The sequence below is a fragment of the Charadrius vociferus genome, unplaced genomic scaffold (assembly GCF_000708025.1).
Source record: "Charadrius vociferus isolate BGI_N301 unplaced genomic scaffold, ASM70802v2 scaffold481, whole genome shotgun sequence".
NCBI classification, from domain to species: domain Eukaryota; kingdom Metazoa; phylum Chordata; class Aves; order Charadriiformes; family Charadriidae; genus Charadrius; species Charadrius vociferus.
Genome location: NW_009646849.1, coordinates 922829 through 948763, shown reverse-complemented (window position 1 = coordinate 948763; position 25935 = coordinate 922829).

Sequence of the window (25935 nt, the reverse complement as noted above, 5' to 3'; positions counted from 1 at the left end):
GTTACACGGTAACTTTCACAGACTCACAGAATAGTCAGGGTTGGAAAGGACCTCTGGAGATCATCTAGTCCAACCCCCCCCTTTCACTTACATCAAAGTAAAAAGCTAAAATGGCAATTTCAGACTTATTCTGTTTTGGTTTTTTTTTTCTTTTTAAAATCACTGAAATTTGTTTAGCTGTTGTATTCTCTTTCTGTAATTATTTCAATACTCCTGAAATACCTGGTATTTAGAAGGTTGATTTTTATATTTTTTAATTATATTTTCCTTTAGAAGAGACGAAAAAAAGTTTGGAGGAGAAAGACAGCATTGACCACTTTAAGATTTTAGCAAGTCTCATAATGCAAGTAAAAAGAAAACAGATTCTTTAGAGGTCTGTCTTGTGGCAAATAGAACAATTATGATTCTTCTTTGAATAAAAGAAGACATTGCATTTTTGTTGGCTGAATAGTAAGACAATAAAGTCTTGGTATGGATTAGTCTGTTGGAATACAATGTCGTTTCTACTTGGAGGACATTTTGATAAAATATTTATGATATCAGGTTGTTCTGGCAGAAAGGGTTTTGATAGTAACGGATGGAAAACAGAGAAACTAAAGCAGGCTTCCAGTAAGGAAGACAGAGGAAAGAGGAAGAAAGAGATTAAAGATAAAAGGGGAAAGGGCAATCATACTGTATTCTTGAAAAGAAAAAAAAAAAAAAAGTAGAAATGATGTGCAGAGAGATAAAGATGAGGGAATGATTTATAAGAAATGGTGAAGAATAGGGAAAACCAGCAAGGGATAAGGATATGAAATTCAATTAAGTTAACATAGTACACATTGAGGCAGCAACACTGAAGGAGGTATGAACAAATATATGAAGTGAGTTTTTCTTCACAGTTGTCTGGTCTTTGATATGAAGGAGTTCTGTAAGTGGACGGAAAGTGATATTGGAAATTTTCTATTTGTCAAAACAAATTTTTAAAGGAAAAGAAAAAAGGATGAAGTCAAAACAAAAAACGTAGTTAATTATAAAGAGAATCAGCTATATCTATGGAAAAAAGCCAAAGATGGGAGTGAATTGAAATAAAAGAAGTCACTAGTACTGCTGTATCAAAACCAAAGAACAGTGAGAAACCAAGTGCAATGGAGTCTGTGTAAAAGAATCTCTTAAATGTATAGGGGACAGGGTTTCAGAGTAGTGTTTCCATTTTGACAAGTGCCACATTGTCAGCTTTTAGTAAAAGGAAAGGCTACAAGAAATTATGTGACTTTTTAAGCTTGGATTAAAATATTTTATGATAAGTTGATTTTTGTTTTCCTCATCAAAAGCTTTTAAAAAATGTTACTGAAAGAAAAAAATAGTGATTCAAAAGATGACTCAGTGGGTAATGCAGGAAGAACTTAACTGACAGTCCAGAAGGACCAAGCAGTGTTTAACGAAGATGAGGTTAAGTGTACACTCCTGTTAGAGTGAAGGAAAGCTAAATGAAGACAGACCTAGGAAGCACACAACTGTTGATGCTACCACATAGAAAATAGACTAACCATTTACCAGGCTGAGTAAAGAGTAAGAAAATGCACGGCAGAGTTCTGAGTCAATATAAAGCAGAGACATGACTGGAGGAGGAAAAGGGTTAGTTTAGTACATTTTACAAAAGGAGAAGGCAGAGTGGAAAGGAAGACAGTGAAATAAATTCAAGTGAACACCAACAAGACAAAGGAACTTCTCTAACTCTGGGCAATGAGAGTTAAAACCAAAGATATTTCTAAAGAAGAGCAGCTGTTGCTTTGTTTGCGTTGAGGCTTTCTTATAATGATTTTTGGGGGGGTTGACAAGTGGAACTTGTCACAAGGCTACAGCTTTGGTGATATCTCAAAAGCATGAAACTTGCAGTCAGATATCAGTCCTGCTACAAAGTCCACCATATGCTTCCTGTGTGACTTTCAGCAAGTAATTTCACTGTAGAAGCTTCATGTGAAATTCAATTAAACTTTATGAAGTGCTGTAAGATTCTTAGGTGAAAGGGTGAAATAAAAGTTCAGTATCATTTATTGCATTTTGCTGTTTCACTGAGGCTGTTTAACAGTATTATTTCTTGCTTGGAAAAGAGCTTGCTCGTAGGCTTCATAATATGTAAAGAGAAGAAACAGGTGAGACAAGTTGGCAGTAGGGTTAGCCACATGGAACAATTATCACATTTTAAAGTGTAAATATAAGATAATTAAAGATAGCACAAATTTTACCAGACACTGTAATTATTGCTTGGAAATCACCAGTTAGTTCTTGTCTATAAAAGATAAAAATAGGTAATCAGCAATACAAATATTGCAAAGAAGATATTCCTAAAGAACTGAGGACCAAATTTTGCTTGCATTTATATTACTGTGATTTAAATGATACTGAAGACAAAAGTAAAGAACTAGTTTTACCTTACCACAAAACTAAGCCAGGATTTACTGTCCTCTTCACCCTTTCCTGTTCTCACAGCCACAAACATTTCAGAAATTTTGAGAGTTAGCACTTGAATATCTTCTTTTAATTTTTGAAGATGGCTGTCCCAAGAAGAGATTTAGTATTGAATTCCACAAGAATGGCGAGCATACTTTTACACTATCTTTGGCTGACATGAGACAGTGTAAAGTTGACTGCATTTTCCATGTATTTAACACACTATTTTTAAATCAGTAGTTAATAACAAGAAGTAAAAAAAATCTTTTTAAAATGCATGTCTTCACTTTGCAGCTAGGAAACCATAATATATCATACGTGTGACCTGAAAGTTGCATTTTTTATGCTCCTTTGTCCTATCACTGACCTTATAAATATGTATTCATATCTATTCAGCATTAAGCACTCATGATTAGAATTAGTATTAGTGCATATTTAGAACTCATTAAAGAAGTGCAAAAATTAGAGTTGTTTGTTATAAAGACTATAGCTTTAAAATGACTTTAAAAAGGCAGAAATATTCAGGGGCTTTGGGTGAAAACCCGCACCTTGTAGGTATTTCAAGAATTATGTTAATTTGACAGTTAGCCATTTTTTTCTGCTTCTATAGTTTAATAATATTTTTAATTTAATATGTAAACATTCTGATTAGAAATCTACGTCTCCTCACGGTTTCAGTATTTCATTCTTTAGTGTATACATTGAATGACAAAGGAAGTTGAGAGACTGCTGGAAGGATACATACCTAGCCAGGGCGATACATTCAGGTTGACACCAAACACGTAGAAGAAAGAGCTAAAAATTAAACAAGCCAAAAATTAAACAAGCCAAAAATCTTTCATCCACATTTCTACAAATATAGATGTATAAAATAAGTGAAAATGTACTTTTGTGCTAATTTAACTAAGGAAAATCTTATTTCTGCCTGTGATGTGTAGGTATCAGAAAAGCCAGAAAGTCAAAATACATCTTGTTTTCTCCTTACAGGCTTTAACTTTTGTGAAACATAGTGACTAATATTGTTATAAGGATTTTACCTTAGATTATTACTTATGTAGTTAGTTATAATAAAAGGACATCCCTTTACTCCATACAGTCACGCGTACTTATCCGTTTGCTTCTGCTAGTTATGAAGCAAAGGAAAAGGTATGAGGTATACCCTGTACAGGAATTGTTGCAGGCTTTCACCTGTGGAATAGTCACATGGTTCTCTACAAAATAAATTAACTAATTCATCTGGCCTTTTGCAAATCAATCCGAATTCATCAGAAATTTTTTCTTAACTTTAAATAAATGCTAAACCACTTGACAAGTCAACCGTGCCCTGTAGGCTGTTTGCAACTTGTTTGTTATGGCTTTTGGCTAATCATCACTCATGCTGTGATTACTCATTGAAATGTACACTTCTGTTGCTGTACCTGGATCACTCACCTGCTCAGACTGGGAAGTAAAAGTAAGAAATAATTTCTGAAATCTTAGCAACCAGTGATAGAATTTCACCTAAACAGATTTGAAAACATTTTTAAAAATACATCCTTAATCATCTTAATGTAGAAACATATCAAACTCTAAAGCCCTATAAATAGCAGAATATTAAGCATATAAAATCATCTGTGCATAAAGATGATTTGCTATTTCATTTTCCCTTATCAGTAGTATAACTATACACATGTTACACAATATGTATAGCTGTATAATTATTATGTGATTTTGCATGGGGCATTCTTCATCTGCTCAGCGGCTTGCATCTAATGGGCTGTAACAATCTTTTTTAACAACTTGTTTGGAACTAACCCTCTTACCAAGTAATTTTCTCTCCCCCTCTAATATTATATAGTGCTTAGGTATGAGTGCTACTTACGGGACTGTCACAACTGAATGGTGTCCATGGTGGAAATCTTCTATGAACATCTGAAACAGGACACTAGTGTTGAAGACTGCAAACACTAGAATGCAACTGGCTTTTCCTTTAAAAGTAATGTTAAACATAAATTGTGTGAATGTACAAGGGCAAAGCAACACCTTTGTGTGTACTATTACAGTCACTACACATTCTTGGTATTTTTAACATACCTCCGTGAAGATGGAAAGTTACTAACCATTGATTCATTGAATCCACACTAACAGAATGAAAAAGAAGATCAGCTAGGGAAGCAGAATTTAGAAAAGCTTTTATAAGAAGTTGAAAGTGGTACTATTGTATCTTAAAGATTCTGTATTTATTGAAATGTAATTTGTTTTCACCTAAATACCTCTCTCAATGTAAATAAAACATGCGTACAATTTCTGACTTTAGTTACTCATAGACAGTTGCATCCTTAAAAACACTATTAAAAGAATTCAAGGCTGCTTGGTACTTATTTACCATAGCATACCATTCAGGAGCTTCCATGTGTTTTTTAATGTTTTCTAAGGCATTAACTTGAAAGCAATTTTCCCCTTTTATAAAAGGATATTATTTGGGTGTTTTTCCCTCTGAAAAATTGTAATTCTTGAAACACTTCACAGAAAGCAAGTGTTTAATACACTGTTGAGTTGCATTTCTTCGTTTAGTTGGCAGGAAGTATTGACAAACACAAATCAATACATTAGTCTGAGAAAAAAATCTTTTAAGATCAGTTTAAAATCACTGGGGTTTAGAATGCCCGTTCTCATCCTGGGTCCTTTGCAGTCTGGGGGCCATGGGGGCTGGGCCAGAGCTGCAAACCCATGAAGTAAAAACACTGTCTCCACCTGTAGACATGTGGTGGGCATTCTCCCTCCAGGAATAGCAAGGCCTCCAACCTTTTGTTCCGTGCCACACCAGGAAAGAACAGCAGCTCCTTGCCCTGTGGAGATGAAGTAGTGCAGGCCATCAGCCCCACCTCTAGCTGTGTCCAGTAGGCAGGTAATGTGAGTACACCCATGTCCCGTGGGGAGGCAAATAATGTGAGTATCCCCATGTCAAAACTGCCAACTCCAGCTCTGTCCAAGAAGCTTCTGCTCTGTGTGAGTACAGAGGACAAGGGCAAGAGCCATACCTCCACGTACACCCATGAGTTAGAAAATATGAGCACTTCCATTCCCTATGAGGAGGCAGGGGCCCGTGTGTAGAACTGCAGGCAAGGGCTTTGTCCTAGCCAATGCCCTCACTGCTCATGGTCAGGCATCTCCAAAGCAGCCTGACCATCTTCCCTCCCCACAGCACTTGACCTCAATTTCCTCTTGATCTGGGGAAACTGGGGATATTTAGAAATGGTTTCAGGGACTAGTTGCCCCACCACATTCCCAGGGATGGCAGTGAAATTGGCCGGAATGTGGTTCTCTGGATCTTGTTTCTTGGCCTTCTTGAAGGTAAGAGTGATTTTTGCTTTCTTCCAGACCTCAGGAACTGTCCCAAGTCACCATGATTTTTCAAACGTTATTGAGAGAGGTCTTGCAAAGATGTAGTCCACTCTCTCTGTATTTGTAGGGCACCCCAACAGATCCCATGGCCTCACTATTATTATTATTGGGCAACCTGGTCTAGTGGGAGGTGTCCCTGTCTATGGCAGGGGGGTTGGAACTCAGTGATCTTCAAGATCCCTTTCAACCAAAATCATTCTATGATTCTATGATTCTATAATTATGCATGTTAATTTTGTTTAAATGTTACCTAATGTTTCTCTATCAAGAAAGACAGGATACAGAAATGTGTTAGAAGCAAATAGCTTCATTTTGCAAAATTTCAAAAGAATTTTTTGAACTTTTTAATCCTAGAAAAATAGAAGTAGTTGAAATTGTCACTTTTTCTTTTAAGGCGAGACAAAAATCAGAACTGAGATTGCAATTTTTTTTGTGTGCAAGTTTTCCTGGTACCTGTTAACTCCCACAGAAGTCAGTGGTTGCTGGTCGATATTTCGAACAGGGAACAGCTGGTCCTACTACTAAAGACTAAGGCAAGGGAGTACCTCAGCCTTCTCCTCATCCTTGGTCACTATGTTTTCACCCCCGTCTAATAAAGAATGGAGATTGTCCTTAGTCCTCCTTTTGTTGCTAATATATTTATAGAAACATTTGTTATTGTCCTTAACAGCAGAAGCCACATTAAGTTCTAGCTGGGCTTTGGCCCTTCTAATTTTTTTCCCTGCATAGCTTCACATCTTTGTAGTTCCCATGAGTGGCCTGCCCTTTCTTCCAAAGGCCATAAACTCTCCTTTTTTTTCCCTGAGTTGTGACTATATGACCTTAAGGCCAATATTACAGAATCACAGAATCACAGAATCACAGAATGGTTAGGGTTGGAAGGGACCTCTGGAGATCATCTAGTCCAACTCCCCTGCCGGAGCAGGGTCACCTACAACAGGTCGCACAGGGCAGCGTCCAGGCGGGTTTTGAATGTCTCCAGAGTGGGAGACTCCACCACCTCTCTGGGCAGCTTGTTCCAAGGCTAAATTAAGGCTAAATAAAACAAGCTAATTGTAAAGATGGAGAGACTACAACGTAGCTGGACACTAGAGCAAGGATGCTGTTTCAGGTATAGGAGCTAGTAAATACAAAGTTAAATTAGTATGATGTTAAGGCGATATGTACACCCCTGTTCGAGTCCAACTTGCCCTATATGCTTGATACTACCAGTTGTTTACATCAGACTGACAAATTAAAGTCTTTTTTTTAAGGTGTGTTAGAAAAATCTTGGATCTCAAAGAACAGCTGTATTTAAAAAAATAACCTGCTTATCCCAAGCATTTTCTTCCCCAGGTATCTTAAGTGTGTAAACTTTCAAATGTATGAATTACCAGTGAAGGTGAAATATTTCAATTTTACATACCAAAAGTGAGTGTTAGCAAGGATAAAGACTTATGCTGTGAAAGTGCACAATGACTGAAAACCAACATGGAAATAGATTTTGACAACGAATTGTAGATACAACACACTTTGGCTCTCACAAAACACATCACAATTCATCTGTGATTCTGTGAATTCCTTTTTACCACGATCTTTTTACAAAAGCTAACATCTTTGAAAACCAGTTTAACAAATCACTGTATTTCTGTGTTAAAATTATTATTAAATAAAATCGGTTAATATAACTTATTAAATATTACAATTCTCGTTATGTGTATAATTTCCAGTAGTTAGCTTACATTGTATTTATATTGGCATGCATTTCTTAAATGAATCTATTGCTGACTGGCATAAATAAAATTGCATATATTAATGTACTTTATATATATAATGACACTAGAATATAATGCAATGATTAGAATGTATGTGTGTCTGTGTATATATGTATATAAATGTATGAATGCAACACTCCGAATATTCAAAATAAGATGTTCTTAGCCTTGGCCTTCCAGGGCAGAAAAAATGAGGCTTGTAATTGAGTGTTGTTATTGTTTTATTTTGTTGCTTTCCAACAGTTGACCTTGAAGCATGTTGCAGGTGACTAACATTCAAGCAGAGCGACTAAACAGTAATTATCTTCTAGAAGGACTAGTGGAAAATATGATGTGGTTGGTTCCAAATAATGTTTATAACAATTTCATTGGTTTTTGAGAGAGAATAATGTGTTTTTTCAAGTATCGCTTTCCTTCTAGGTGAAATTTTTTTTAAATGTAAGTATTAATATAGTTGTTCTATAGGAAAATAATTTCCTTGATAACATTTTAAATGAAAATAAGCAAACCCCAAATATACCCCTTACTTATCATACTTTTCATACTTTCAGGACAATATTTTATATGCAATCCTACATTAAAACATTGAACACCCGAAAGCTCTTTTCACAAGGTAATGGCAAAGGGGAAACCAGAGAAGACATTTGATTTAATTAGTGATGTCATTATTGAGTTTTGGCTCCTAAGTAATTTGAATCTTCAATATTTTCTGTAACTGAGCTAATGTTTTCATGATATTAAGATATTTCCTGTAATAAGAGGGTTAGCTATTTTAATTATAAAATATATATTTAATATTAATATTTCATTTTCTTAGAAGACTATATCAAATATAGTCTTCTAAGACTATAATGCCTGTACACCAATGCGTGTAGCATGGGGAATAAACAAGAGGAGTTAGAGATCTGTGTGCGGTCGCAGAACCATGACCTCATTGCAATTACTGAGACGTGGTGGGATGGCTCACATGATTGGAACACTGTCATGGAGGGCTATGTTCTTTTTAGGAAGGATAGGCCGGCAAGGCGAGGTGGTGGAGTTGCTCTTTATGTGAGGGAGCAACTGGAATGTATCGAGCTCTCCCTGGGAACAGATGATGAGCAAGTTGAGAGCTTGTGGGTAAGGATCAAGGGGCAGGGTAATATGAGAGACACAGTTGTGGGTGTCTATTACAGGCCACCTGATCAGGATGGGGAAGTTGATGAGGCCTTCTACAGACAGGTGAGAATCGCCTCACAATCACAGGCCTTGATTCTCATGGGGGACTTCAACTACCCTGATATCTGCTGGGAAGGCCACACAGCTGGGCACGTACAGTCCAGGAGGTTCCTCCAGTGCATTGATGACAACTTTTTGACTCAGGTGGTGGAGGAACCTACAAGGAGAGGTGCTTTACTGGACCTGATACTCACAAACAAAGAGGGACTGGTGGAGGATGGAAAGGTTGGGGGCAGACTGGGCTGCAGCGATCATGAGAAGATAGAGTTCAGGATTAAGTGTAGAATAGACAAAATGACAAGTAGAGTTGAAACCCTAAACTTCAGGAGGGCTAAATTTGATCGTTTCAAAGAATTGCTTGGGCAAATCCCATGGGAAAGGGCTCTAGAGGGTAAGGGGGCTCTAGAGAGCTGGCTGCTATTTAAGCGTCACCTCCTCCAAGCTCAGGATCAGTGCATCCCAAAGAGAAAGAAATCAGGCAAGGGGAGAAGGAGACCTGCTTGGCTGAGCAGGGACCTTCTGAAAAGGCTCAGGTGGAAGAAGGGAGTTTACAATAGGTGGAAGAAGGGGCTGACTGCTTGGGAGGAATACAAGAATGCTGTCAGGGTATGCAGGGAGGAAACAAGGAAAGCCAAGGCAGCCTTGGAATTGAACCTGGCGAGGGATGTCAAGGCCAACAGGAAGGGTTTCTTTAAGTATATAGGAGACAAAAGGAAAACTAGGGAAAATGTGGGCCCGTTGTTGAATGAGACAGGTGCTGTGGTGACGGATGATGCAGAGAAGGCGGAGTTGCTAAATGCCTTCTTTGCTTCTGTCTTCACTGTTCGGGCCAGTCCTTGTGAGACCCCGACTTTGCAGGTAACAGAGAAAGTCTGGGGGAAACAAGACTATCCCTTGGTTGACAAGGAGCACGTTAAAGATCAGTTAGATAAATTGGATATACATAAATCCATGGGGCCTGATGGGATGCACCCTCGGGTGCTGAGGGAGCTGGGGGAAGTCATTGCTGGGCCTCTCTCCATTATCTTTGAAAGGTCCTGGAGGACAGGTGAGGTGCCTGAGGACTGGAGGATAGCCAATGTCACTCCAGTCTTCAAAAAGGGCAGGAAGGATGACCCGGGAAACTACAGGCCGGTCAGCCTCACCTCCATCCCTGGGAAGATGATGGAGCAGCTTGTTCTGGGAGTCATCTCAAAGCACCTGGATGAAAAGAAGATTATCAGAAGTAGTCAACATGGATTCACCAAGGGGAAGTCATGTCTGACTAATCTGATAGCCTTCTATGACAAAGTAACTAGATGGGTGGATGAGGGGAGGGCAGTGGATGTTGTCTACCTTGACTTTGGCAAGGCTTTCGACACTGTCTCCCACATCATCCTCACAGGAAAGCTTAGGAAGTGTGGCTTAGATGAATGGACGGTGAGGTGGATTGAGAACTGGCTCACAGATAGAGCTCAGAGGGTTGTGGTTAGTGGCGCAGAGTCTAGTTGGAGGTTAGTAACAAGTGGTGTCCCTCAGGGGTCAGTACTGGGCCCAGTTTTGTTCAACATATTCATCAATGATCTGGATGAAGGGATAGAGTGTACCATCAGCAAGTTTGCTGATGACACAGAGGTGGGCAGAGAGAAACCTGATGAAATTCAACAAGGGCAAGTGTAGGGTGCTGCATCTGGGGAGGAATAACCCCATGCACCAGTACAGGTTGGGGGCTGACCTCTTGGAGAGCAGCTCTGTGGAGAGGGACCTGGGAGTCCTGGTGGACAACAGGATGACCATGAGCCAGCAATGTGCCCTGGCGGCCAAGAAGGCGAATGGCATCCTGGGGTGCATCAAGAAGAGTGTGGCCAGCAGGTCGAGGGAGGTCATCCTCCCCCTCTACTCTGCCCTGGTGAGACCGCATCTGGAGTACTGTGTCCAGTTCTGGGCTCCCCAGTTCAAGAAAGACAGGGAACTGCTGGAGAGGGTCCAGCAAAGGGCAACAAAGATGATTAGGGGACTGGAGCACCTTTCTTATGAGGAAAGGCTGAGGGATTTGGGTCTCTTTAGTCTAGAGAAAAGAAGATCGAGGGGGGATCTTATTAATACTTACAAATACTTAATGGGAGGATGCCAGGGGGATGGGAGCAGTCTTTTTTCAGTGGTGCCCAGTGATAGGACGAGGGGTAATGGGCATAAACTTGAACATAGGAAGTTCCATCTTAACATGAGAAGGAACTTCTTTACTTTGAGGGTAGTGGAGCACTGGAACAGGCTGCCCAGAGAGGTGGTGGAGTCTCCCACTCTGGAGACATTCAAAACCCGCCTGGACGCTGTCCTGTGTAACGTGCTGTAGGTGACCCTGCTCTGGCAGGAGGGTTGGACTAGATGATCTCCAGAGGTCCCTTCCAACCCTAACAATTCTGTGAATTCTGTGAATTCTGTGAAATAAGTGGAACAGCATAAGCTGGCTACAATGAAAAAAAAAAAATACTGATTGGTTTCTTTTTTTTTTCAGTTACTGTGTGTGTAGTCCCCTAGTCAGTACACTGCAGACACTGTTTTAAGTCGAGCAAGTGCTTGCAGCTGCCAGCTGTTGAGATGGGCCACGGCTACAGTCATTAAGCTGAAAGTACATGCTTGTCCAGCAGGTCTAATGGGTATCATCAGCTGGGGAGAGTCCATGTTCAAATCGAGTTGTTCTGATAACCTCCATCTGAAGATACAGAGTGATTGGTTGGCTAGAGATACACCTTTAAAAGCACCGCAGCAGTGATTCTAATGGATTTGTCATAGAGAGTTTTAGGGAGAGGTTAAAATTGGCTGTCATTCCACAGCATGTGAAAAAGGAATTAAAACCTTTGGTAGAATGATACAGTTTTGTTCAAAAATAACACTGAGCTATTGCCTTTTAAAAAAGTATGCCTGCAGCATTCAAGTGATTTTATACATATTAAATTTTGTAATATTTAAATTTAAGGAGGGGAAAATTAGAAAGTGTCATATGATTATTTTTTTTTTTTTTTAATTATTTCTATGTTATATTATTTACTTGATCAACATCCATTCAGCAAAATGAAGGCATACCTGTAGAAGGAATAACTAGGACAACACTAAACTTACCAGACACAACACTTGTGAAAGTTTTTTTATGGGAATGTAAAAGCATTTAAACTAATAAAAATGTTGTAAGCCTTGAAATAGTATCAAAATTAATAGCTTCTGTCCAGTTTTGAATAGGTTTTTGTTTTCAACTATACCAAAGAAGTCTTCTTCAGAAACATGTTTTCCTATTATGTTATATCTAATAAAATGGCTTAAAAACCTATGCAATGTAGCAGAAAATAATAATCCTTCCTCCAGGGGCATTCTGAATTTCCCTCTGCGAACTTTCCCAGGTGGCACTCCAGGTAGATATAAACGTGCCATAACAATAATGCAGGATGCATTTACCCACACAAGCTCTGATCAGAAACATGTATTTAAAGCTCAAATTTTTAAAAATTAAATTTAAATGCTATGTTGGATTGCTGTCTTTAAATGCACACATGCCTTATTCTACACAAAAGAAAAGCTATAGTAGTATCTATGGGTATTATTCAGTTGAATTCTATTAAACCTAAACATAAAGCATGGGTACAATGGTTCTCTAACAAGCAATTAATCAATAAAAGATGGCTTTCTACAAAAGCCAAACCAAATGAAAACTGTCCTGCTATTGAAAGCATATTATTCTTTATTAATTACTGCGAATGATCAATTTCTATCCCATATTCCACAAAATTGCATTTGGATAAAAACCCTTTCTTGATTTTGTTGCAAAATTTGTGGCAGTTAACCTTCTAACTTTATTGACACTTTCAAAAGGATAAGTATGATTTTCTTAAACAATAGTTTCCTTCTGTCTAAAACTATAGGAAAAAAATGAATAGGATATATATATTTCTAAATGAAGTTAGAGGAATCTTATTTTCCAAGCAGTTACTTAAAAGCTAAAATAAATCATCGCTTCGAACAAAAAAATTTACCACAAATCACATCCTCTCATTACAAGGAAAAATGAATTAAAATAGGCCATAATTTGTTTTAATATTTTGTTCCAGCAGGATGAAATGAGCTTTCTTATGAAATCAGAAGGATCCCTAACATAGATATAATTTATTATCACAAGGAAAAAAAGTATTGAAATATAACATAGTCATTTGTTTTAAGTACCAGATTGCGGCATAATATGTCAGAACTTAACCACTATGTAGTGTTGTATTAAGTTTTCATTCCAATCTGATGATGGTTGTCAGAAATGTTGGTTCTCTGCAGAGATCATAGAAATACAGAAACTGTGGTAGCAGGTTCCATTATGATACTAATGTATCTCTCCTTAAACACAAGTATTTATCTCAATTTTGCTTTAAAGTAGTTATTTCTCCTTAGTAATGATTTATATGAAATCAAAATTATCATATTGCAGAAGATTAATACACTTACAAGGCACAATATTTACTTCATTAAATCCTTAGTGAAATACTTAAAACACTCTGCTAGTGCTACAATATTTTGAACATATTTTATTTCACCTAAAGATGAGAAACAAGAGTCAAAAATTGCTTACACTCTTTTCCTAAATTTTTCATTCTAGTGTTCTACAATTCAATTTCACTTAATATATTCCTACTAAAAGCCATGTCAGCTTTAATCCTCTCTTGCGTTTTTTTCTTGTTATTTCAGTAGGTTATTTACGCAGCCTCTCACAGTTTAAGGCTAAATAGAACAACTAACAGAAGCTGTATAAGCAAAGGTCAATCAACAGAAAAGAAAATTGTAAGAAAATATTAAGAAGGTAAAACAGATAAAGCTGAATAAAGATGTTTTTTAAGTTCAGAAATTAATTTCCCCAAATAAGGAACTAATCTCTTTCTTACTCATACTTCACTTGCTCAGCCAAATGAAAACAATGCTAACATCTGGAGAGTTCTGCTCCTCCACTGGACAGAAACTTAGTTGCTGAACTGCATTGCTCACTGTTAAGTTAAAAATGGACACTGTTTAAGACTTTCCATGATGTATTCTGTACTTGTGAGGTATTGTTCACGTACTTCTTGTGTCTTCTTCCTGTATTATGATCTTACAGATATGTTCTATGTCCTCATACCTTATTTTCCTCAGCTGGGACTGATACAGCCAATTCTGTTTCTGTTCCCAAGTGTACTCATGTTTGTAGAATAAAAGAAATGAGGATTTCATGTGGACACTCTCGGTACTTCACAGAAGAGTCTTTTTTCAGAAGTCCAAGAAACACTGTACTTCAGATAAACTCCTACTGGGCTGAGGTTTTTTTCCAGTTAGTATATTTATACAAAATTTTATACACAAATATAAACCAAATGAACAAATAAGACAAATGAACAAATATGACAAATACGAACAAATATGAGCAATATGAATCTTACATCTGAGGAGGCACTTCAAATGACAAGTCAATTTTAAGTGGAGGACTGCTTCTGAGGAAAGATTTTGACCTGCGAAGTTATCAATGGTTTTGAATACCTGAAACCAAAGGGCATGGTGCCACTGAAAATTAGATCCTATTAAGATTTCTCAAAGACAGTCTCTTCAAAAAATTTTTCACTTTCAAAAATTCTGATTTTTCAGTTGTCATTTAGTGACTCTGGAGTAGAAAACAGCAATGAAAATAGGAGAACATTTTCAGGTAGCAGAAACAGAGAGCATATCTGTAGTGATATAGTGCTGTGCAGACATCCCCATCTTTGTTTATGATTATAGCAACGTATCTGCCTAAGTGACACACTAAATGGCTTTAACTCAAGGCCTAAACTAGTGTCTGTGCTTGGGGTTGCCCAGACACAGCACATATCCCAGGTGTAGGTTTCCTAAGAAGGTTAGGTGTAGCTTTTGTTTCCGAGACTTCAGAGCTATGGGCTAGATATAAGAAAAATAAAGCTGTGCTGCTGTGCAGGGACTGAAAATCATGTTACTCTCCTACTAAAATTCATCCTGCAAGACCACCCCCTCAATTTGACTCAAAACAGGGGCACAGCCCTATTGTCACTTACGTCACAGCTGAAGTGTCCTGCGATGCAGCTGTACCAGCCTGCTACAAGCTCGTGCAAGAATCTCTGACACAGAAGTACATTGTGTCAGAAAGATGTGCCCTGAATTTCAATTTCTGGGTTATTTTGGAATATGTGAAACTTCAAAAAAAAAGACTTTAAGCACACCGCAAAGGATAAAAGCTGAAAGAACTGCAAATTGCAGTCACCCCATTAAATCTGCAGTTCTCTATCACGCAAGTAAATCTACAATTATATATTCGTATAAAGTTCTATTTACTGTTATAGTTAACTGTCCTAATTAAGATGGCAGCTCTGCTGGTATTTTATTCACATTAAAATTAATAACAAGAGTTTATTCCACACCAAATAAAAGCCAGCGAATAAGTAACACCAAACAGAAAAATGCACACCCATGTTAGTGGAACTGCAGTCAAGATCAAACTGGATTACAAAATTTTTCTCTGCAATGTGCCAGTCAGGCTAAGTCACTGAAAGAGACGTGATTGCAGATACACAGTGACCACCAGAATCCTTCTGGAACCTCTGTATTAGGTATATTGACAATTTTTTTTTTCTTTCTTTCTTTCTTTTTATGCCTGCTTATGAGTCTGACTGCTGTGCTGTTTTCTTTTCTCTTCCATTGGCTGCACTGGGTACTTGCCCAGTTCAGGCACAGAAATAACACTGGGCTTCTACTGCTCTTCCATAAGGTACATCTGCAATACCTTCCTCAGATTTTCCTTTTTCTCATGTGATGATGGCTTATGTCTCCACAGTTTGCTGATTCAGCAGATGCAGTTCTACTATGAGAGTCACACATTATCCCAGGGTTTTTTAATCAGCTGTCTGGATACAGGTAAATTTCTAATTCTATGTCCCTGGCCACCAGATTATACTGAGGAAAAGGCCGCCTCTGTTTCTCTCTTTGTCCCCACAGCAAACAGGCTGGGAGTGAGCAAGAGTTAGGGAGGGGACATAGCTGGGACAACTGACCCAAGCTGTCTAAAGGGATATTCCCCACTGTACAACATCATGCTCAGCAATAAAAGGTGGGAGGAAGTTTTTCAAAAGTAGCCAATGCTCAAGGACAGGCTGGGCCTCAGTCTGTTGGAGGTGATTGCTTTTGCATCACTTGTTTCTCTTTCTTCTTTTCTCTTCACATATTAAACTGTCTTTATCTTGACCTGCAAGGTGGGCTTTTTTCTCACTTTAGTGAGAAAAAACCTTCCAATTCTCCCCTTTGTCCTGCTGAGGGGGAGTGAGCAAGTGATTGGGTGGGAGCTTACCTGCCAGCCACGGTCAACCCACCGCAATTATTTAAATGATCTCTACCAAGACTGAGGAATCAAAAGTAACAGATTATATTCCCAACCCCACCAATGTTTGATGACTTTTCATTTCTTAGCCAATAAAGCTTTCTCTGCCTCTGTTTCCTACCTGAAGAGGTTTTCTTCTTAATAGGAAGACATCAAGCCCATTTTCAAGGAGTGCAAGAAAAATGTCCAAGGCTGCTAGTCAGCCTCACCCCAGCAGTGCACATCTGCAGCAAAGAAAACGAAGTACATACTGGAGTATCCTAGCAGCAAGTCAAAGAAAATGACCCTTTTCTCTCTCTTTGGCCCTTATGAGGTCACAGGTGGAATATTATGTCTCAACTTGGGCTTCCATCTACAAGAGACATATTGGTACAAGACCAGCAAAGAGTGACTAACATGATCTAGCACATGATATGGGAGGAGAGGGTGAGAGAACTGGATCTGTCCAGACTCGAGAAGATTATGGGGGCATCTCTTGTTATCTTTAACTACTGAAACCAAAGCCAGAGGTACACCTCCAGGAAGTGCTGAAATTCTCTCATTATTAATTTTAATGTAAATTACATACCAGCAGAGCTGCTATTTTAATTAGGACAGCTGTTAACTATAATAGGAAATAAAACTTTATACCTATATAGAATTCTGGATTTACTTGTGTGATAGAGATCCACAAATTTAATGGGGTGACTGCAATCTACAGTTCTTTCAGCTTGTCCCTCTGTGACAGGGAAAAAGGCAACAAAAGTTCTAGCAGGGGCAGGAGTTGAAGCGCAATAAGTAAAAAAATGTCTATGAAATTATTTGACTTCTTTGTTCATCAAATAATGTTGCAGTTATTTCTGAGAGGCATCTAAATTTATAGGTTTACCTTTGCAAAACAGTGTCTAACCATCCTGTCTTTTCCTCTAGTTTCCAAATAAACTGGGAAATAATCTAACCAGCTGTGTATGTTGACTAAGGCTAGAGGGTATCTCAAGATGAGGCCCACAGAATTGGATGCATCTTACAATGTACGTTCTTCCCCATCATGAAACATAAAACACCCATCCTGACAAATGAGTACTTTAGGAAAGTATGGAAAGTATGTCTCACAGCAGGGAACATCTGTTGGTACTTTTTTTTTTTTTTAATACACATAAAAAATGAAAGCATGTATTCTACAGTAGATGCTCGGTTGTTTATATTAAATATATCTTAGCCAAGTTGAAAAGTCTTTATGTGAAGCGCTAGACCCACTAAAAATACCTCACTTATATGAAGACAAAACATACATAATTTTATACTTGAAATATTGTTATGGGTTGGGGCCAAGAATTTACAGGTAGTATAATTAATTTTGACAATCTAATCAGAAGCTAACAAAGTTTTTATTAATCCAATTGCAACAGTACTAACATCCATAGGCTGCATTGATAATGAAAACCTCAGTAGTAACAACAGCTTTAAAATTATTATACAGAAAGCCCTACTACCACCTACTTGTTCTCTGGTGTTATATTCACCCTTCCATTGTCCCTCGGGGTCCTATGATTGGCAGCTCCAGTGTTCCTCAGTGAACCATCAGTGTCTCGAGTACTTCACCCAGAGGCCTTCTCTGCCCATGATGGGGGACACCTTCCTTTTCAGTCTTGGGCCTGCTTAGGTTTATTTTCATATCTTTCCTCATCATGGCCCACACCACCAATGGTATCTTACAGCTCCAGTGCACCCCAGGGAGTTGAGAACCACTCACCCCCAAGCAGCCAGGGCAGCCAGCACCACCTAGTCTGGGCCAGCCCAGAACCCCAGACCCTGTGCCCCACAGAGCATGGCAGCTTCTGCTCGGAGTGGTAGAAATTGTATTCACTGGGCTACAGTAATATGTACAAGTTAAAATTAAAAATCCTTCTGTTGTGAATCATAAGGAGTTTTGCAAAATCAGCTATTTAGTGATATCTGTGGGTAGACCCTCATGCCAAATACCTTTAATAATACTTACACTACATATTCATGAGAGTGTTTTCATACACTATTTAATTATATCACTTATCTATAAATCTGTAAATGCCATAGGTGCTACAGAAACCTTTCTCTGTACTAAATTCTAGATAAACCTAATGGCAGGTTTATCAATTGTTTTTGGTTCTATCCAAACCCCTTTAAAAATCCACAGGACTTTTGCAAAAGGGAAGAAAGTTTTCTGTATCTAAGCATTCTGGAGATAGTGGTAACAGGATTACTGTTTTAAATTATATCAAACCGGCACAGTCTATATCTTCCTATGTGGTCAAGATCTGAATTCACTTTTATATCAGCTGGGAAAAATACTCACTTAATCAGGACAGTACATTTTTATGTTCCCTGAGGTAGCTGGGGTAACTCCAATTAGAACACGTAAATCTGATTTATCAAGGCCTGACTTTCTGAGGTTTAGATCAGTAGTGATATTTCATCTCACTAAGCTTTGAATTATTCTGGACATCAAGAAATTCATTTTCTGAAACTTAACTGAAACTCAGAACCTGCCAATATGAGAAAATTCTGCTACTTCAACTATAATCTGCACAAAGAAGTTAATGTATAGTAGGCTAGTATATGAATTTACACTACACTGATTTTTTTGTACAAAGCAGAGAAAGTAACTTTGCAATTATTGTGTGCTTTGCATTGTCTGAAAAATATCACTACTGAAGAGAAGTAAAGATGGTGTAAATTCATAATTTAAGTTAGTTTGGAAGAAATGGCCTGGTAGACCATTCTTTTCATTCAAGTATTAATTTATATTTAGTTAAAATATTACCAGTGTCAATTTGTGCACTTTTATTTTCATTATTATCACATGTAACTATTCAGTTTAAGGTCACAGTCTAAGCTCATAAGGATACATTGTAAGAATTAGCCATACCAATAATATTTACTGTATCACAGATAATGAACTTGTTTGAGAACCTTATTAAGGGAAGTTTCTGCTTCACCTTCCTTCTTTACAAATACAAAAATACAAAACCTTCTCAAGGCCCAGGCTGCCTGATGAATGAATGATGAAGTTTCTTCCAATATTATTTCTGGACAACCATTCTTCTTGTGAGGATGTTCTTCAGGCTGGTTTGTGAGCTGCGTAGGAGAGCAGAGTAGAGCTAATAATTTTTATAAGATTGTGGTCATTTTTAATGATGGGTATTCTGCATTTGCTATCAATGCAGAAAGGAAAACATTATGATATTAATCAGTCCAAATCTAGTGATAGAGCTATTTTATATGGGTTTTCAGGTACAGTAACAATGTTAGGAGGATAGGTATGGGACAGACCAGAAGTTGCTCCAGCCCAGCACTTGCAGTTTACAGAAACCTGTAGGAATTTTGTTACCTTCTTAAACAGAAAGCAAGAATTTTTTAGTGGTCTCCCAGTTTTGAACAATTTGTAGGTCAGGGATGTACTTAGCAAGAATTGGCACTTTCATATATAAAACCCCCAACAGATTTTTCTTTCATGGGCTCTCCTAGTCTCCCTTACAATCAAGCACTTCAGGATCTAGAATGGAAATCCCTTACCCCAACTGCTTCAACTGCTTTTTGTATGCTAAAACATTTCCTAGAACATAAATTATTAACAAGGACCTCTACATCTTCCATTGAGAGGTCTTAAGATCTCATGCAATTTGGACACTACAGTAGAACTGCACTAAGTCTAGTTTGGCAAGGATAGAAAAAAATAAAGATGTTTTGTATGATGGCATTAGACTGAAACATCAGGCATCCTGTCTCCAAATTTAACTGCAGCCTTCTAGGTATTGGTGAACTAAACATTTATTCTCTGATTGCGTCCATTCTCGCTCCATAAAAAGGCTATTCATCTTGTGTGCTTTGTCTGCAAACAGTTTAGGCAGGTATTTACATTTAACTATCTGCTGTGTACCATCTTCTGCACTGTCTAGAAGTAAAGAATTGTAATGTGAAGTTTCTGTGACACCATGCAAAACGTAGCAGCCTAGAAACATATTTCTTGTGAAGTAGTTGAAGAGAGAGGAAGATTTAGAATCAATGTAGCATTAGCCTTCTGTCACTGTCGTGAGACTTACCAGCTCCTGCTTTTCATAACAGTAATTTAGCTTTCCTTAAACAGAATCACAGGTAATGGTGAAATACAGTACGAAGCACTCATTTCTTAACTCAGCAGAAATGAAATTTTACTTGCATGGGACACAGAATTCTACCGTGATAAATTGTAGTGCTTTTACTAAGCCATTATGTGCTTTTATGACTGTGGTTTGTGCATAGTAAATCCTGTTGAAAAACAAAACAAAAACAAGCACAGCCCACAAAATCTGTATACTTTGAAGAAAAACACATTTTCATGGATGTGAATCTTTTCCTAAATATAAAGCATCTCAAAATAATTTTCCAATAAGATACAAAAGAAAGAAACCAGTGAGACAAAAAACATTAAACATTCTGACATCACTAGCATGAAGGAAATAATATAAAATATTCTATTAAAAAAAGTTATGCCATGTAATTAATGAAAAAAACCTTTTAGTACAGCTAATATACATAAGACTGATCTGGTCAGTACACAAAGAAATTCTTAAAAAAGCGGCTGAATGAGTATCAAATATCAGACTTTTATAGTCATGATGACTATAAAATGCTATCGCTAACTATATAATTAACTTAGAACTTCCAAGTATCATCTGGTGAAGTTATCATATGGAATTAAAAATCTAACTTTTCAAATTTCAACTGAAGGTGGTTTTCTTAAGAGTACGTGGTTCCGTCTGTATTAGAGATGGTGAGAATATTTTCAATCACACGGTGAACATGACAGAAAATACCAGTTGGTTGTTCCCAAAGTTTTATGGAAGAACTCATGAATGATTCTTTGTGTGTGTTGGAGGTCGTTGCGACATAGATGCTACAGAAGAATTGAAATAAACACAAACAGAAAAATATAAATAATATATGATAAAATCACTCATGTACATAAATTCTATCTTGATTGAAAATATTGAACAATACATAAAATATTATGTATGCTCTCCATTGACAATTATTCAGCTGAACCACATTATCGTAAAAAATGGAGTCCCTCAGTGAAATCTTTTAATGGCTGGTAGTCCTGTAAATGTGGGTGTTTTTTATTACTAATAGAAGACCCCAGGCTCTGAACTCCTCTATAAGCTATTAACATAGAGATTAAAAATTACAGATGGTTGAAAAAAATAAAAGTAATGAAAATTTTCCGAGAATATTGATGGGTTTTGTCTCAGTTGCTACTTTTTCCTACAGAATTTTAATACTTTTCATCGTGACTCCTAAAGAAAGTGTCTATCCATCTGACTGTGCCCTCCTACTCTGTTATTGTTCACTGGCCAATTTCAAAGCAACTTAAAAACAAGCATAAAGTTCCATAAATATTTTTTTCTGTTAAAAGTCTCTTTAGCCAAGAAATGGTCTTGTGTGATTAATTAGTTCTGCTGTGCTCATACAGGTTTACCTTGACTCTCAGATTGGCAGTCATGTTTAACATTTCACCAAGATGTTTAAATCATGTCTAACTGGTATTGTTCTACAAATGATTTCACTGAGGCTTCTAATGTTAATATCAATCTATTTAAAAATGCTTTTTATTACTATAAATAAAGCTAAAAAATCAATGATACATAGGAAAACCAACCATGGGAATGATTATTGCTTGTTTTAGGCATCAGGACATAGTGCTTCTCTGGAAATCTTAAATATTATATTTTGGTCATACTATATGTTTTGGTTATGCTAGATTATACAATATGAAGCAAGGAAACATAAATCCTATCAATTGTAAGCAGAGAAGTGCTTGCTAATTCCACAAAATATATATGTACTCTATTGACTGGCACAGGAAATACTTCCAAAAACAGAGGATCATTAGTCAGGTGTTTAGTGCTAGTGTATAATCTCCTAATAATTTCTAGTAACATTTTATGTTAAATGGACACATTTTACTTCCTGAAATTGGATATTAGTATGATATTTTATAAAGATTTACAATATGAAAGTGATAAACTGAAATCCAATGATAATATAAAACTGCTACACGGAACATGATCAATGATAACATTTTTTTTTTTTTTCCCAGTAGTTAGAAATATATGTCTCCATTCAGAAATATCTCACTTTTTTTATTTTTTTTTTTTTTTTTTTTAATCAAGCCTCATTTGTTTCACCGACAAAAATAAGGGGAAAAATACACCTGCTGAGTTATTGAGTAAATTCAGAGGCTGGGTGACTCCATCATTTTCACATCCTAAAACAAACTTAACAAAGGTTTTAAGTCTGACCTGTATCTTAACAGAAGAGCTTTTCTGGACCGTGTCCTTAGGGGTTTCATGAATTTGCTGAGGATCAAGTTGCTTACATGGAAAACTCACTTTAAAGATGCAGAGACTCACGAAATTATGCAAATGCTTCTAGATTACCTTTCTGTTATGCACATGCCTCCCAACCTAGTTTTTTATTTATTTTACTGTATGATCCCTGTTGGATGCTGGTAATCTCTTTAGTTTGAGCAAGTTTGCATTTGCCACAGGAGTTCCATATCAGTCTCTTTTTAAAAGTAGTGAAGATAATATTTTTTTAAAAATCACTACATCCTATCAGATGCTTTTCTTTGTGCTTGTAAAACTGCTTGTGACTGTGCTGTCTGTGGTTTAGGTCTGTTTCTCTGCATCTTTCACAGTGCTGTTCCCTTTTTCATTCAGATTAATCACCTTTCTGAATATTCTGCAATTCCTGTCTAACCTGCACACCCAAATTTCATTTACATGGGAACCCATCAAGCAAGAAAGCATAGGACATAACTCTGCTTCATCTCAGTGCGGAGCCTAAGGCACATAGATCTGCAGGATCTGCATAATGTTTTTAGGTCTCACAGCAAAGATTGCTTATGTGACCACCCATCTGTCTCTAGAGCTGAATCATCACACTTTGTGAGATTGAAACAGAGGTAGAAGAGAGGAGTACAGTATCCTTTATGCTATCCGTCATGACACTGCTTTTGCAGAGCTCCCCTCCACAGGGCAAAGAGATCTAGTTTGCCAGTCCCTCGCTTAGGAAGACATAAATAAATATTAGCATGATTATCATATTCCATATCTAAAATTTAAAAAGATTATTTCATTTTGGAAAATTAAAAAGTATATACAGTGAAAACAGATGCTATAAAGACAGACAGATACACTTGTTCCTCTTCATAAGCCAGTCACAGTATTACTGTAGAATAGCTGGGCATTTCTGATTGAAAGAATCCCAAATTAGCACAGTGAGGAAAGGTTATCTCAAGAGTATTTGCTTGTGGGCCTGTCCTATCACAGGTGAGACTGCACAGTTCATACCTTTGGAGGGTGATGGAGCTGTTAATCAATTTGCAAGGGAAGGCTAGAATAACTCTCTTGAAGCACAATATGGCCCTCTCAGTTTAACTAACAGACCATGCATGTACAAAAGCATAACACACGAGATGTGTTCTAAACCCCCTAATGATTAGAATACTATGCTAAGTACTTGTCAATAAACTCAGATAAATTGCTACTATGCATTCCATAATTATCTGTTGAGAAACCACAGCAGCAAGACAAGAGACCAACTATCAGTGAGCCCTCAGAGGTTGCTCAAAAGACTCTGGGCCACAGTAAGCTACCAGTTGCGGCTTCATAAATGAAGATAAACTTTTTTTAAATCAATTTATTTCCTTTAGAGTAAAACCTAAATAAGCCAGATCAGAGTTAGGCATTTCAAATCTAAAGAGAAAATTTGAGATATAGAAAAGGGAAATATTCCCTAAGGATAAACAACTGACTATCTATAATGAAAATCAGAAAGCTTTGTTGTTGGCTTCTGGAGAAAAGGATTCATTGTCTGTAGAAATGCCATTCCTGTTTTTTACACTTTCAACAATGTAATCACATTTATAAAATTTTGCTTACATGCTCACTAGTATAGTCTGACCCTCAGCAATTAATACACTAATTGTTTGATACGGAAAGCTATAAAGTACTCTAATTATATAGATTGTTTGATGAGAAAAGAAAGTGATTTCATTCTGCAGCAAATGTGAAAAAGATGCTTAAAATTGATGGCTTTGCTCAGTACAGAACATAATAAGAAAAAACTGTTCAAATTTTGAAAAGCAGGCAAGTAGAAGCGTAATAAAAGCAGATGTTCACACAATTGCATCAGAATGCTATAAAGTTCACACTGATGTAGCTGCAGTAACTCGTCAGTGTTATCTGTGTTTCAACCTGCCTGATGCCACTGCTATAACTGATTATAGCAAGAGGTGTGTTCAATTTTCACAGGAAAACTGATAAAGATTCACAGGTTTTCTTATAAGTCAGGAGCTCAGCAAAATATCCCTGTGAGTTTGTGGGACAGAGAACGTACACATTTCATGTCTTGTACAATGCTAGATATCCTCCCATTGCTTAGCAGACACCATCATTCAGGCTGGATAACATTTGTGGAAATATGATCTAAAATTGAGAAGAATTTTTAACAATATGTCCATGTCTTTCAGATTTATCAATTTGGTATAAAAACAGACAAAATGCCAGACTTTTGGTGGGGAGGCTGTCTGGGTTTTAGTGGCTTTTCTTTTTTTCTTTTGAGATGTTGAATATTTTTAAGTCTAACCTTCAAATTAAAGCAGAATAGGTATATGTATATATTATTATGAAATGAAAACAAAAAAATATTTTGCTGGATCTAAGGTAAAATGAAAGTTGTAAAAGACAAGAGGGAACAATAAATTCCCTCTACGACACACCAAAAAAAACCCAAGCAAAACACAGAAGGTTTTGAAAAACTGGAAAGTGAAAGCAGAGTTTAAATTATACAAATTCTGGGATTTCAAAGACCTATGAGACAGTCTACACAAAGATATTGTCTTCAAATTAGTCTTGCATGTTTAGCTGATGTCTTTCTTTAAAAGTCTTGATATACTACTTAAATATTTTTCTTTTTTACATATTTTAATAAAAAAGTGTATAATCTCTTTAGGATTTTTTCCTGCGATATCACTTTCTCTATATTCTGTATTTTTAAAGGAAGCCTGTGGATCCCTTGTTGACATTTTAGAGAATTCTGTCTACCACTTTTTCTCTGGAGATACTTGCTAAACTATGAGGGTTATAACCAAGGACAGCATGGTCCTTAAAGAAGCTCTGCAACTCATGTGAGAAAATAAAGATGAAAGAGATATTCTTTAGTAAGGTTAGCTTATGGTTCCTATGGATCTGCAGAGAGCTCTTGCCAGAACCAAAGGATTACCATTAACATTATCAAATCTGCTGCTGAAGGCTTGTGCTAGTTGTGCACATAGTCCATTAAACTTTTGCTTCTCACTTTCACTCCCCATACTGAAAGACAGCAGACTGCAAGGCACAATGGAAGTGCAAACTCAGGACATAAGCTAAGGAGACAGAAGTAAAATAAAATGTTTTGCATAGGCAAGCCATGCACAGTGTACTAAAGATATGAGCTGTTTATACTCCATATGTTTTATACAATTCCCTGCTCTGAATTGTGTATGGGACTGGGTTAAGCCCAGCATAATTCATATATTTTAAATTACATTAATTCTGATTTATCAAAGTGTAATTGAAATGTACTATATATTGATTATAATATTTTTAATGAACATACCATATGAAGTAACATACGTTTTACCTTTTGAATGTGATTAATTTCATTATATATCAACCAGAATAAATACAAAAGTGACCAAATATTGTAAATGTGAACTTGGCTTTGCAAACAGACAGTTAGATA